Here is a 13,936-nt window from a genome sequence, read left to right on the forward strand (position 1 = left end):
TCCCTAAATAGTGGAAGTGTTATACCCTCTCTAGGGTCCTTCCCCCCCCAAGCTATGGTAATGGAACACCTCCGGTCTGAATATATATTTTTTGATATAAAAGTTTGCGTCCCAAATTGCACTCTATTACCTTTTATAGTGCACAACTTTTGAACAGGTCTTATGGGGCTCTGGTCAAAAGTAGTGTACTGTGTAGTGTCATGACGTTGGCCTGGGGTATAGGTTTATGACAGTCATAAATACCTCTTCCCCCCTTTTCCCTTCTCTAACCTACTGAGGTTACATTTAAAAAAAAACTTGGTTAACATAGAGATTCTGGGAACGTCAGAATGTGGGGGGAAATGAACTATATTCTGGTAATCCGACCAATTGAACATATGCGGTGGTACTTAATGAATATGATGTCAGTTCGGTTGTCATCTGAGACATTCTCATCAATGATAAGATGGCATCAACTCTACAGTGGAAAGTCTATACATCAGAGTTATCAGATTAACATGGAATTGTTGTTCAATTTAAATGTTTGAATATTTGTGATGGGATGAAATGTGATTTTAACTTCTAAAATGTGAGATGTGGGTTTTCATAAGTTAGGGCTGCTCACTAAGTGGCCCGCCCACGTCCTATATAAAACCTTGACAACAACTTTCTGTTCCGATGAAGTAGGATGATGATCCTATGTCAGTATGGTTCAGATAAAACTACAGAACGAAGACAACATCAGCATGAGCTTTGGTTGCGAATGGTATGAACTTTGAACTCTTATTCACGACAGAAGTGATACCCCCTAGCCGTTGAGTTAGCGACCACAGCTGCAAACGCAGGTTAGGAAGGAACAGACAGAGTATCCCATCTACCACACAACGACGATACTACAACTTATCCAAGTGACCACCAGAGACATTCTTCAAAGGACAGAGGACTCGGTTTGGCAACACGGCCTTCCATCTACCACCAACCTACTGAAGCGCAGCTCAGAGTAAATATTTATTGCATTTTCTTTTTCCAAATGGGCAGTAATTTAGAATGCATGAGATACTTTGTTTCTGTCTTCCCGCTCTTTCACTGAACCCAGCCCCTTTTCCTTTGTGTAACAAGCTGTCATATCTGTTCCGCCAGCTAGGGACGTTTCCTATAATTAAACCCAATTTTGTATTGCTGATTCAAATTGTTAGCCAGGGTTCTTGAAGATAACCAAGAATTTACAACTTTCAGATGAGACTGAAGTAAGATGAAGATTAATGTTGACTGCTACGGATGTAAAATATTACTAGGTCTTTAAGAGTTTATTCAGAAGATAACAGCTCTATAAATATTATTTTGTGGTGCCCGACTCTCTAGTTAATTACATTTACATGATTAGCTCAATCAGGTGATATTAATTTCGGAGAAATTATTTTATAGAATAGCATGTCATAGCAATTAATCCTGCATAGCCAAAGACACGGCAGTAGGGAATAGGGAGCCTCATACTGCAAACTGGATACTGTTGTTATTACCAAAAAGTCCAGGCAACTCAAACATACAGATTTATTTCAAAAAAAATATCAATGCTGCAAATGGGAACATTTGGGTCAGAGTGTAGTTTGGGAGAAAAGCTGTAGGCTAAATGCAGATGCTCAGGAAAAGGCTTTGGAGTCCAAAAGGAGGTATTGTGGTCAGACAAAAACAGCAAGGTGGGAGGGGTTACCTACATCTAACTATGGGATGGGAGTCATACTAACAGTTGGTTTCAGTTCATATCACAATGTTTGGACATGTATGCACAAATTAAGCCTGGAGATTCAAATCGTCACGCGGTATAATTGATGTTAATATTTTCCTTTTTAGGGGAATTTGGTATATTGTGTGTGTCATTCAAATGTGCTGAATTTGTCATTATCCTACGTGTATGTTACTCTCCTGTATACCAACAAGATCTGTACCATACCCAAGAATAGATGCGAGATTCTCATTTCCAGGCCTTGAAATTCAATTTTCATGTGACAACAAGAGTAGTCGAGAGCAATGTAGAATAGAATACCGGACGTCATATAGACTTTAAATGTCTCTTTATAACCATGGCTGTTGCCATAGCAGGAGGAGGAACCAAATGGAAATTGTTCCACTTACTAAAAGCATACTTCTGACTTTCTAGTGAGTTCCAAATGTCACCATATTACCAAATGTCGTGCATTACTATAGACCACTATAAGGAATTGGGCACTTCATAGGGAAAAGGGTGCCATTTGTGGCGTAGCCTCTGAAGTGGTACAGGATGTTCTTTGGTACTTTTGACAGAGACCTTGTGCCGCTCCATTTTAATTCAATTTGAGATAAAAGGAGCAGCAGTCTGTCTGTATGGGGCACTATCACTACCACCCAGTCTGTCTCTAAGGGGCAGTATCACTACCACCCAGTCTGTATGTATGGGGCAGTATCACTACCACCCAGTCTGTCTGTATGGGGCACTATTACTACCACCCAGTCGGTATGTATGGGGCACTATCACTACCACCCAGTCTGTCTCTAAGGGGCAGTATCACTACCACCCAGTCTGTATGTATGGGGCACTATTACTACCACCCAGTCTGTCTGTATGGGGCACTATCACTACCACCCAGTCTGTATGTATGGGGCAGTATCACTACCACCCAGTCTGTATGTATAGGGCACTATCACTACCACCCAGTCTGTCTGTATGGGGCACTATTACTACCACCCAAACTGGCTGTATGGGGCACTATTACTACCACCCAGTCTGTCTGTATGAGGCAGTATCACTACCACCCAGTCTGTCTGTTTGGGGCACTATTACTACCACCCAGTCTGTCTGTATGGGGCACTATTACTACCACCCAGTCTGTCTGTATGGGGCAGTATCACTACCACCCAGTCTGTATGTATGGGGCACTATTACTACCACCCAGTCTGTCTGTGTGGGGCAGTATCACTACCACCCAGTCTGTCTGTATGGGGCAGTATCACTACCACCCAGTCTGTCTGTATGGGGCAGTATCACTACCACCCAGTCTGTATGTATGGGGCACTATTACTACCACCCAGTCTGTCTGTATGGGGCACTATCACTACCACTCAGTCTGTATGTATGGGGCAGTATCACTACCACCCAGTCTGTATGTATAGGGCACTATCACTACCACCCAGTCTGTCTGTATGGGGCACTATTACTACCACCCAAACTGGCTGTATGGGGCACGATTACTACCACCCAGTCGGTCTGTATGGGGCAGTTTCACTACCACCCAGTCTGTCTGTATGAGGTAGTATCACTACCACCCAGTCTGTCTTTATGGGGCACTATTACTACCACCCAGTCGGTCTGTAGGAGGCAGTATCACTACCACCCAGTCTGTCTGTTTGAGGCAGTATCACTACCACCCAGTCTGTCTGTATGGGTCAGTATCACTACCACCCAGTCTGTATGTATTGGGCAGTATCACTACCACCCAGTCGGTCTGTATGGGGCAGTATCACTACCACCCAGTCTGTCTGTATGGGGCAGTATCACTACCACCCAGTCGGTATGTATGGGGCAGTATCACTACCACCCAGTCAGTCTGTATGGGGCAGTATCACTACCACCCAGTCTGTATGTATGGGGCAGTATCACTTCCACCCAGTCTGTATGTATGGGGCAGTATCACTACCACCCAGTCGGTCTGTATGGGGCAGTATTACTACCACCCAGTCTGTATGTATGAGGCATTATCACTTTCACCCAGTCTGTATGTATGGGGCATTATTACTACACCAAATATACATATGCAGACCAGTTTGGCCTGGAGGGGCAATGGAGGACAGCCATTTAATTTGCTGCACTTGTTCCCATTTGGGAGGCACTATTCTGAAACTACAGACTCATTCTCAAAAGTAGCAGGATACATTGGAACATGGAGTTCATTGTGGTCCATAGTGTGTGTGGGAAAGTGTGTTTGTTGGAAAGTGTGCTTGGGTGGTATGCGTGTGTGTCTGTCTGTCTGTCTGTCTGTCTGTCTGTCTGTCTGTCTGTCTGTTGGTGAGTGTGCCTGTCTGTGTGTGGGCGCATGTGTGGTTTGAATACCTCTCATTCCAGACACACCATCAGACAGCAGAGAGTCAAAGGTCAACTTTTCCAGATATAGCCACATCAACCACCAAATGTACAAGCTCAGTCTTTCTGAACAGGTTGAAATTAGGTTTCACATGTGTGGGCTTAAAGATTTAGGCACTAAAGCCTCTTAGGAATATGAAAACAAGATGAATAATTGGTACGAGATTTCTTTCAAACTTTTTCAGGTTTTGTACAGGGAACGCTCACAACACTATGTGGGTCAGTGGTTTTAATCCGATGAGAGGGTACTATAAAACCCACCCACTGTCATATAAAAGGTCATTCCATAATCTGGGAATCTGAGTACATCCTTCCTCTTTGTACTCATCCGGTAATCCCTGGGATGACAAAGACTAGGTCTGTGTCCCAAATGGCACTCTATTCCCTACTAGGGAAGTGTAGAACATCAACATGGACCAGAGTGGCAGATTGCAGCCGTTGGGAATATCCAATAGGAATCAATTGTATCCCTATCCCATGTCAATTATAGCTGGATTCTCCATGAGACGGGTATTTAAATGCTTTGTGGGTTTTTGAGGGGATAACTAACGTTGTGTGTTTTTACAGGGGTGTCTATGGATTTGTGTATCCTAGTGGGTTGTAGTGGATTAGGTGTTAGTGTGTGTGTATCAAATCAAATTTTATTGGTCACATACACATGGTTAGCAGATGTTAATGCGAGTGTAGCGAAATGCTTGTGCTTCTAGTTCTGACAGTGCAGTAATATCTAAGGGATGTAATAAGAATATGAACAAATAAATATATGGATGAGCGGTGGCCCGAGCGGCATAGGCAAGATGCAATAGATGGTATAGAGACAGTGTATACATATGAGATGAGTAATGTAAGATATGTAAACATTATTCAAGTGCCATTGTTTAAAGTGACTAGTGAGTCTCTATGTAGGCAGCAGCGTCTCTGAGTTAATGATTGCTGTTTAGCAGTCTGATGGCCTTGAGATAGAAGCTGTTTTTCAGTCTCTCGGTCCCAGCTTTGATGCACCTCTACTGACCTCGCCTTCCGGATGGTAGCGGGGTGAACAGCCAGTGGCTCGGGTGGTTGTTGTGCTTGAGGCACATGGCTAAATACAGGGAGTACCAGCACCGAGTCGATGTGCAGGAGTACGAGGTAATTGAGGTAGCTATGTACTGCACATATGGGTAAGACTAAAGTGGCTAGGCAATAGGATAGATAACGGACTGTAGCAGCAGTATCTGTGTGTGTGTGTGTGTGTGTGTGTGTGTGTGTGTGTGTGTGTGTGTGTGTGTGTGTGTGTGTGTGTGTGTGTGTGTGTGTGTGTGTGTGTGTGTGTGTGTGTGTGTGTGTGTGTGTGTGTGTGTGTGTGTGTGTGTGTGTGTGTGTCAGTGTACGTCCAATGTGTGTGCATAGTCAGTGCAAGAGAGTGCAGAAAAAGCTCAATGCAGGCAGTCCGTACAGCCATTTCATGAGCTATTTAGCCGTCTTGTTTAGCAGTCTTCTGGCCTGGGGGTAGAAGCTGCTCAGGTTCCTGTTAGTTCCAGACTGCACTGGTACCCGCTTGCCATGCGGTAGCAGAGAGAACAGTCTGTGGCTTTAGGTGGCTGGAGTCTTTGACAATTGTTGGTCCTTCCTCTGACACCTGGTATAGAGGTCCTGGATGGCAGGGAACTTGGCCCCAGTGATGTACGGGGAGTACTCACCACCGATCAGGTGCCTTGCAGTTGCCGCACCAAGCTGTGATGCAGCCAGTCATGACGCTCTTAATGATGCAGCTGTAGAACTTTTTGATGATCTGAGGGCCCATGCAACATCTTTTCATTCTCATGATGGGGAAGAGGCGCTGTTGTGCCCGTTTCACAACAGTGTGGGTGTGTGTGGACCATGTTAATGTCCGTAGTGATGTGAACACCGAGGAACTTGAATCTCAACACCTGCTCCACTACAGCCCTGTCGATGTGGATGGGAGCGTGCTAGCCCCTCCGTTTTCTGTGGTCCACAAACAACTCCTTTGTCTTGCTGATATTGAAGGAGAGGTTGTTGTCCTGGAACCACACTGCCAGGTGTCTGACCACCTCCCTATAAGCTCATCGTCGTTGGTGATCAACCGATACCACCGTTGTGTCCTCAGCAAACATGATGATGATGTTGGGGTCATGCGCGGCCACACGGTCATGGGTGAATAGGGAGTACAGGAGGGGACTTAGTCGAAGGCTTCCTGTTGAGGGTCAGCGCGGCGGATTTCTTGTTGCCTGCCCTCACCGCCTGGGGGCAGCCCATCAGGAAACCCAGGATCCAGTTGCAGAGGGAGGTGTGCAGTCCAAGGTTCCTGAGCTCGGTGATGAGCTTAAAGGGGACTAGGGTGTTAAATGCAGATATGGAGTCAATGAACAGCGTACTTACATAGGTATTCCTTTTCTCTAGGTGGGTGAGGGCAGTGTGGAATGCAATAGTGTGATTGCATGTGTGTGTGTGTGTGTGTGTGTGTGCATATGTTTGTGATCTCGCATGTGTGATCAAATTGCATTGTTTTCACTAGGCCTGTTAAAAGGTCATCCTCAGCCATATTGTCCAATGCCAAATCTCTTCAACACTATCTCTCCACTGCACAGTATCTCTGAGCTGAATGTGTTTCAGGTACAAGATACAACATATGTGCATTATAGTTAAACATTATTCAGAAACACTCTTTGCCTGAACAGCTTTCTGTGCCTCCATTTCAGTGACTTATCCATCATCTCCTTTCTCCTGAGTTTTTGAAATTGTTCTATTTCCTGCAAAGGGCACGTTAAATTATGGACTTATACAAAAATGTGGCTGACCAGAATGTTTCTAAAGCAGTATCAGACCCAAATGTGCTGAAATACTAACAGATGGTTTGTTCCACTGTGGTGTGTGTGTGTGTGTGTGTGGTGTGGGGTGCGTGCGCGATGGGGCCGCCAGGGCACCATAGTAGAGCTAATCATTGACATGCAGCTTCGTAGCTTCGAGACACTCCGTGGTGAAAGAGATGAGAGAGGAGAAGTTATCTAAGTATTTAGAAAATGTAGACTCAAGGATCAACTTCTCTAGATATAGAGAAGTGTGTGTGTGTGTGTGTGTGTGTGTGTGTGTGTGTGTGTGTGTGTGTGTGTATTAACGATACTGGACAGACGCTGCACTTACCGGGGACGGACTTGAATTCAGGACTGATTTACTTCAATGTCCTTCATTAAAGTGTGCCGTTGGATCTGAGTCAGGAAATCTGAATTTTAAATTGCTTTCTAAAAGAAAGAAAAAACATACTTTTAGCTATGACTCAGGAAAGGTACACTTTGCGTTAGACACAATTAGCATAGATCTGATGCTATTGCCATAGACGCAGACCACACTAATGGAAAAATACAATTATGTTAATCAAATATGCAAACGATGACCCCGGGATATGGAAGTCCAATAAACATTGAAAGTTATGAGTAGCTACTTGGACTTTTTAAAAGGTGGTGATTTTTGTATGTTTTGAATGAGGATGTTGATGGAAGGCTTAATTGATTCATATGTCCATAACATGCTGCACTTCAGAGAAATAAACGTTTTTGTTAATGAATAAAAACACATTTTGGGGGGAAATAAGTGCTAATATCGCTCACATTTAAGAGTTTCCTAAAGATAAGGTATTTCCACCCTGTTCATAAGTGTAAATGTTGGTGAACAAGTGCATACTGTATATTCACATGTACCTTTATATGTTTGTGTACTGTATGTGGGTGAAAGCGATTATGTTTCACATCGTGCCTTATTTGAGTTCCTGGCCCACATACCTCTAATTCCTTAGACAGCCTTGACAGCCTTAGCCAGCTCCTTGCCTAGCGCTAGCTGATACACTTCCCCCTTTCACCTTCGATTCTACGAACCACCTGATGGAACACATAAAAAGAGTCTAATCCTTTTCCTTAGGAATTCCTTGGTCCGGAGAAAAGGGCTCAGCTCGTAGTGGGTGGGGGAACGAGGCACGTGGCAATTTCGGTCCAAAATAACTCTTGGTGTGTAGCGAGCCAGTCAGATCCAGCCAGGGGCGGCCTTCAATAAGAAACCATGAAAGTCTGGATATAGACATTTTCAAAGGCTTATAACTTCTGTGCATCCCACTTAAAGCCGCTATCCTTATGAGTCCCAGCAACACATGAATGGAGAAAAAATATACAGACAAAATGTGTGACTGGCTGGGTATTGGCAGAGAAAATCAGAAGAATAGGCCTGTATAATGCATAGATTATAAACAGGCCTGTATAATGCAAAGATGATAAATTGGCCTACATAATACAAAGATGATAAATTGGCCTACATAATACAAAGATGATAAATAGGCCTACATAATACAAAGATGATAAATTGGCCTACATAATACAAAGATGATAAATAGGCCTACATAATACAAAGATGATAAATAGGCCTACATAATACAAAGATCGTACTTTTCTGAAGTATATGCATACTGTAGGACCAGATCAGCATGGCTCTGTATGTAGTTCTGTTATTTTGGTTTCTCCCTGATGCCTAAGGGGCCTTTTCTTCTTCTTCTCTCACTTGGGTAAAGGCAGAAAAAGACATGCTGGTGGTCGTGATGTATAGTCTTGTGAACTGTTGTTCACTTGCGATGCTAAGAAAGGCATGCAAGCAAGACATGACTGTTGTGTTTCATATTGATAGTGATAACAGCCTTTTATGTGTAATAGAGACTCAGTCAAGGGAAACCTCTACATAGTGGATGGTGAAAGCAAATGAAGCGCATACAAAGGATAAGTGGTGACATCTCTCAAAACAACCCGCACTCCCACCTGCGATATCTGCCCGACCTTGGTCATCCATTTTGACCAGCATTTAAACAATCATTTCTAGTCTTGTGGCGGTACTTTGTGCACTGAAGCTTTTAGGGAAGAACATTTTGTACTGGTTAGATGGAGACGTTGATTGCAAATGGCAACTATTATGCTGTAGATGCTACTTGTCCATCTGTGAGTGCACACACATTTGATAGTTAGTCATCCTTTCAGAAAGCTTCTGAAAGCTTAAAATTACACTTTACCTTGGCTTTTGGGATTTGGAATGAAAAGTGCATTTCAAAACACTGCAGATAGGAGTTAGCGAGAAAGAAACTGTGCAATTAAATGGGACCTTCACCATTTTCTAACCTTATATTCAACATATCCAGCACCGTACCATTACCTACATGTGTAAATACGGAATAAGTTCTGCAGTAAAATAATGAAAAGGCTCCAATAAATGTATTCTTGATGAGTAGTAACCTTCTCATTTCTTGACTTTCAAAGATCTTAATGGCCTCCATTAATAAACCACTTCACTAAGGCTGCATTTACACAGACAGCCCAAATCTGATCCTTTGCCCAATGTTTTGACAAAAGATCTGTTCTGATTGGTCAAATGACCAATAATTGGGCAAAAGATCAGAATTGGGCTGCCTTTATAAACACAACCTTTTAGGTAGCAGCAGCCACATCCTCCACAACGAGACTTCAATCATTCAATCTCATCAAGGCTACTTAGTGATCATAAAGATAACCAAATATACTGGGCGCCATATCGTGCAGAGGAATTTAGTCACCGCAGCACCATTGGCCGTAATGAGCGCTATAGGCGCTCAGAATTACCTCAGAATCCCATCATGACTCATTGGGCTCCATTGTGTGGTGATTGGACAGTGTTGTAGTCTGCAGATGTGTTTGAGGCATATTAGCTTCAGGCAGGATCTGCAGCAGGATCCATCAGGACTAATGACTTCACACTGAGGTGGCGGCCTCCAGCATGAACACAGAGGAGACTACTATTCATCACTGTGATTTGGGATGATCTCTATCATTGCAGATGCATGAGAGTCCCGACTAAGGGGGCTTAAAGGCCAGAAAATGTGCCTTTAAGCCAAAGAGCTGTCATCTGCATAATAACCCTTTGGTTTTCCCTCCTCTCTGAGTGAATGAGAGAGAATGGTAGCCTCTGAGAATAATGGATGAGTCGGTTGTCATCCGTGGAACCTGCTAGTGTAAATGCACTAGTGTCGCGATGTGTGTTTTGTCCTATATTTGTATTTTTAATCTCAGCCTCCGTCCCCGCAGGAGGTATTTTGCCTTTTGGTAGGCCCTAATTGAAAATAAGAATTGGTTCTTAACTGAATTGCCTAGTTAAATAAAGGGTAAATGAATAAAAAATGAAAGAAATGAGTGTGTATAGTATCTTTTTGTGTGTCCATGATTTCAGCCTGTCTGTTTTCTAGCTTCCCCGCTGTGCATGGGAACACACAGACACAACCACACTCAATCGCAAAAGGCTGTGTGGTAACACTGATTGTTTTGTGCGAGTTGAGAGTGAGGCACTGAAGGCCTGAGTAAATTCCAAACGGTGGCACTCATTGGATGAGTGTGTGTGTGTGTGGGTATGTCTGTATTGCCTACATACATGTGTGTGCGCACTGTTGGGTGTGTGTTCCTGTTAGTGTTTGGTGTGTGTTTGCTGTCCTTGGTGGGTGTGTATAATTCTCCACTGGATGAGGGGCTGACACAAGGTCAGGACCTCCACTGAGACAATGACTAATCCAAGGGTGGTGTACAAACACAAGGATTTAAAACTTCTGAGAAGTGGAAATAGAGAGAAAACATCTGATCTGGAACAAATCAATTGTGCCATATGAGGGTTAAAGGGCATTTTGTTTCTGACCATATGGCCTGTGCTTTGTTTCACAAGGCCTCTCTAATAGATAACAACTATTACATAATCTGATTTATAATAACTTGAAGAGCACAGAAATGTTGGTTGCAAATCAATTTGAGGCAAAACATATTTTACCATTAAATCTACACACACTGAGTGTACAAAACATTAGGAACCCCTTCCTAATATTGAGTTGTTACCCCTTTTTGCCCTCAGAACAGCCTCAATTCCTCTGGGTATGGACTCTACACGGTTTTGAAAGAGCTCCACAATGATGCTGGCCGATGTTGACTTCAATGCTTCCCACAGTTGTCATGATGGCTGGATATCCTTTGTGTGGTGGACTATGGAATAACAATTGGGTCTTAAATCACTTGGTCAAAACGCAATCTATTTAATGCTACGCGTGTTATGTAAGCAGGTACAGATGCTAAATGAACGCGTTCACGTGTGAAGTTAACGTCTTCAAGTTAATGCCTATACATGTCAAATAAGTGCGTGCAAATATGCTTGCAGCAGGTTGTCCAACGTGCTAAATAAATGGCTGCAAGCGGTCCTGCACACGCTAAATATACACCTACACATGCTAACTTAATGCATTCTATAATATGCTAATTTTACTATTAAATTTCCCTAGCTCCTCCTTTCAACCAGATTTCACGGTTTGAAGGAACTTCCTTTTTCACTGCAAGCAGAGCATGAACCTTCACAAGGTAATGGTTTTGTCTTTGAAAACTGTTGTTACTGAATCAAAAAGTTTATCGGCTAGTTTACAGTGGAAGGATCTGTTTCTCATCACTGGCGATAAAATGTAGCTAACACTAATCCAGCACCTTCATCAGCAGTGCTTAGCATAAGCTAAGTCAGATACTGGCTAGCTAATTTGGCTAATGTCGGTAGCCTCGAACCCAAGCATATTATATCATATAGCTAGCCTCAAACTCTGCCGGCCATACTGCTAGCCACAGTGAAAGTCGCCATCTTGTGTTTCTTTAAAAGCTCTGCTGAAAAAACATGTAAACTATAACAGCCACAGAAACTATAACAGCCATGGACTATGATAATACTATCAAGGTCAATTACATACTAGCAAGATAGTTGCTTGAATGCAGGGCCAGGCATACATAGATTAGACAACGGAGATACTCCAAAAACATCCTGCTCAAAATCCGGGTAGTTGTCGATTTTTGGACTATGTTGTCTCTATTTTGCTTTATCATTGACTAAAGGAAGACAAGCTACCTAAATGTGACTTATCGGCTAGTACTGAAGCAGGACATGTTTTTGAGTTACGTTTTTAGCCCAAAGCCTTGTATTTAAGCAAAACAACAGCTGAAGGTAGGCAACGTCTTGAGCCGGACCGACTGTCATTTCAATGCTAGCATTAGCCGCGCTAGCTCGCGATTACCATGAAGACACTGAAAAGCTCACATAAAGCAAATTTGGCCAGTGACGACCTTGTAAAACCTTTTCTAACATCTACAACATACCAGCTTTTGAACAGAGTAGACTTTAATGTCGACATTCACTTCATGTTTGGAATATTTACATTCCATCAAAGCCTATGAGGTAAAACAACCCCTACGGGTAATATACCCAGTACTTTAGAGTACTGCTTCAAAGGAATAGGGTTTCCCATTCCTTCCGCTTTATTTTCACACAATTGTGTCTTGCAGAAGGGAACCATGAAGAGGAGCTTGGAGTGGGCAAGGGAGAGGCTGAAAAAACAGCAAGTATCAAGTATTAGTTCATTCTCGTGATTCTCACCTGGTTGGCATGCACACCACTACAAAGTATGCAACATTAAGCCCAATCAAATATCCAATGTTATTAAAACATGTATCCCAATCTACGGTCAAGCAACGTTTAATGTCAGTTGTGTGTTCATGTTATGAACTATAAGAATCTATGGTTCTTGGAGTCAATTAATCAATTGAAAATGGCTACAATTAGAAATGATTTTAAAACCACCGTGCCAGTAAAGATTACAAAAAAGGAATCTGCTCTTATGTCTGTTTACATTTTTTTTCAGACACTTCAATCCGACGCCCTTGCTAATGTTTGACGTCAGGCAAAACGTCTTCAGCCACCGTAGGATGGAGAGACACTGGTTTCACAGTGTCTGTGTGTCTACCAAGAAAGGACGTTAGAAGTTAGGTCCCCATGATATCGAAGCTTCTTACCATCTTCACCGCAGCCCAGTCGATATCGATTTTAAAAACTGGAACAATAGATATCGTGTAGCACATGGTAGCAAAAATCCACTGGACCAACTCTAGTTTGCCTATTGTCCCAACAAATGTGTTAATTATGCATTTTACATACGTCAGAGTACGTTTTCTTTTATAGCTTTGCTTTCAACAACATCCTGACCCACAAACTGGTTAGCAAACTCAGGCCTCTGGGTGTAAACTTATCACAAGAATGTGTATCCCCAGAATGGATCCAACACCTAAACATGCTGACAACACAACCATGGTGATCTTGAGTACATGAAGGAGCTGTGGGACCTGACATAATGGTGATAAGGACAACAGCCTTCAGCAAAACAAAGTAGATGGTGATACTTGACCATTCTCCCATCTACTGTACCTTGGCATGGAGATGATCAGCAGCTTCAAGTTCCTGGGCACCCTGATATCCTTTTCTGCTCTCAGTCACTTCACTCAAAAAGTCCCACCAGCGCTTCTCAACTACCATCCTCAACTTGCTGCACCACAACCTATGTACCAACTACAGTGTCTGTTTGTATTGCCATTACACATGTAAATGAAATGTTGTCCATATTTACAGTAAGATCTATTTATGGTAACATTGCACATATTGTAACATTAGTCACTTGACATACATGACTTAACTACTTTGCATAATGCTCAGTTTACCCACTTTACTAAGAAATCATACATTTATTAAAAGATTATTACAGTATTACTGTGTCCCATTGATTCTAGTTGGTTGTAAAGTTTTTGAAAACTTCACCACACGACTTTGTTTTGCTGATGGACAATGCTCTAGGAAACTTTCATAACACACTTTTTAGGATATATCACAATTAACATTGGCTGTAGAATTCTGAACTTAACTAGATAGTCATGCAACAAAAATGTTGGATAATTCCCTTTAAATCAAATACAATTTTGTGCCGAATACAACAGGTGTACTGTA

The 13,936-nt window shown here is 42.6% G+C and overlaps 1 long non-coding RNA gene across 1 annotated transcript; it reads left to right on the forward strand.

The window, feature by feature from the left end:
- Positions 1-337: 337 nt before the first annotated feature.
- LOC118941462 (uncharacterized) lies at positions 338-12,762 on the forward strand. Its single transcript, XR_005037673.2, has 3 exons — positions 338-979; positions 10,988-11,484; positions 12,448-12,762. It is a non-coding gene; the product is annotated as an uncharacterized LOC118941462 (long non-coding RNA).
- The last annotated feature ends 1,174 nt before the right edge of the window (positions 12,763-13,936 follow it).

Source organism: Oncorhynchus mykiss, chromosome 19 (genome assembly GCF_057628025.1).
Source record: "Oncorhynchus mykiss isolate SJ-2025 chromosome 19, ASM5762802v1, whole genome shotgun sequence".
NCBI lineage: Eukaryota > Metazoa > Chordata > Actinopteri > Salmoniformes > Salmonidae > Oncorhynchus > Oncorhynchus mykiss.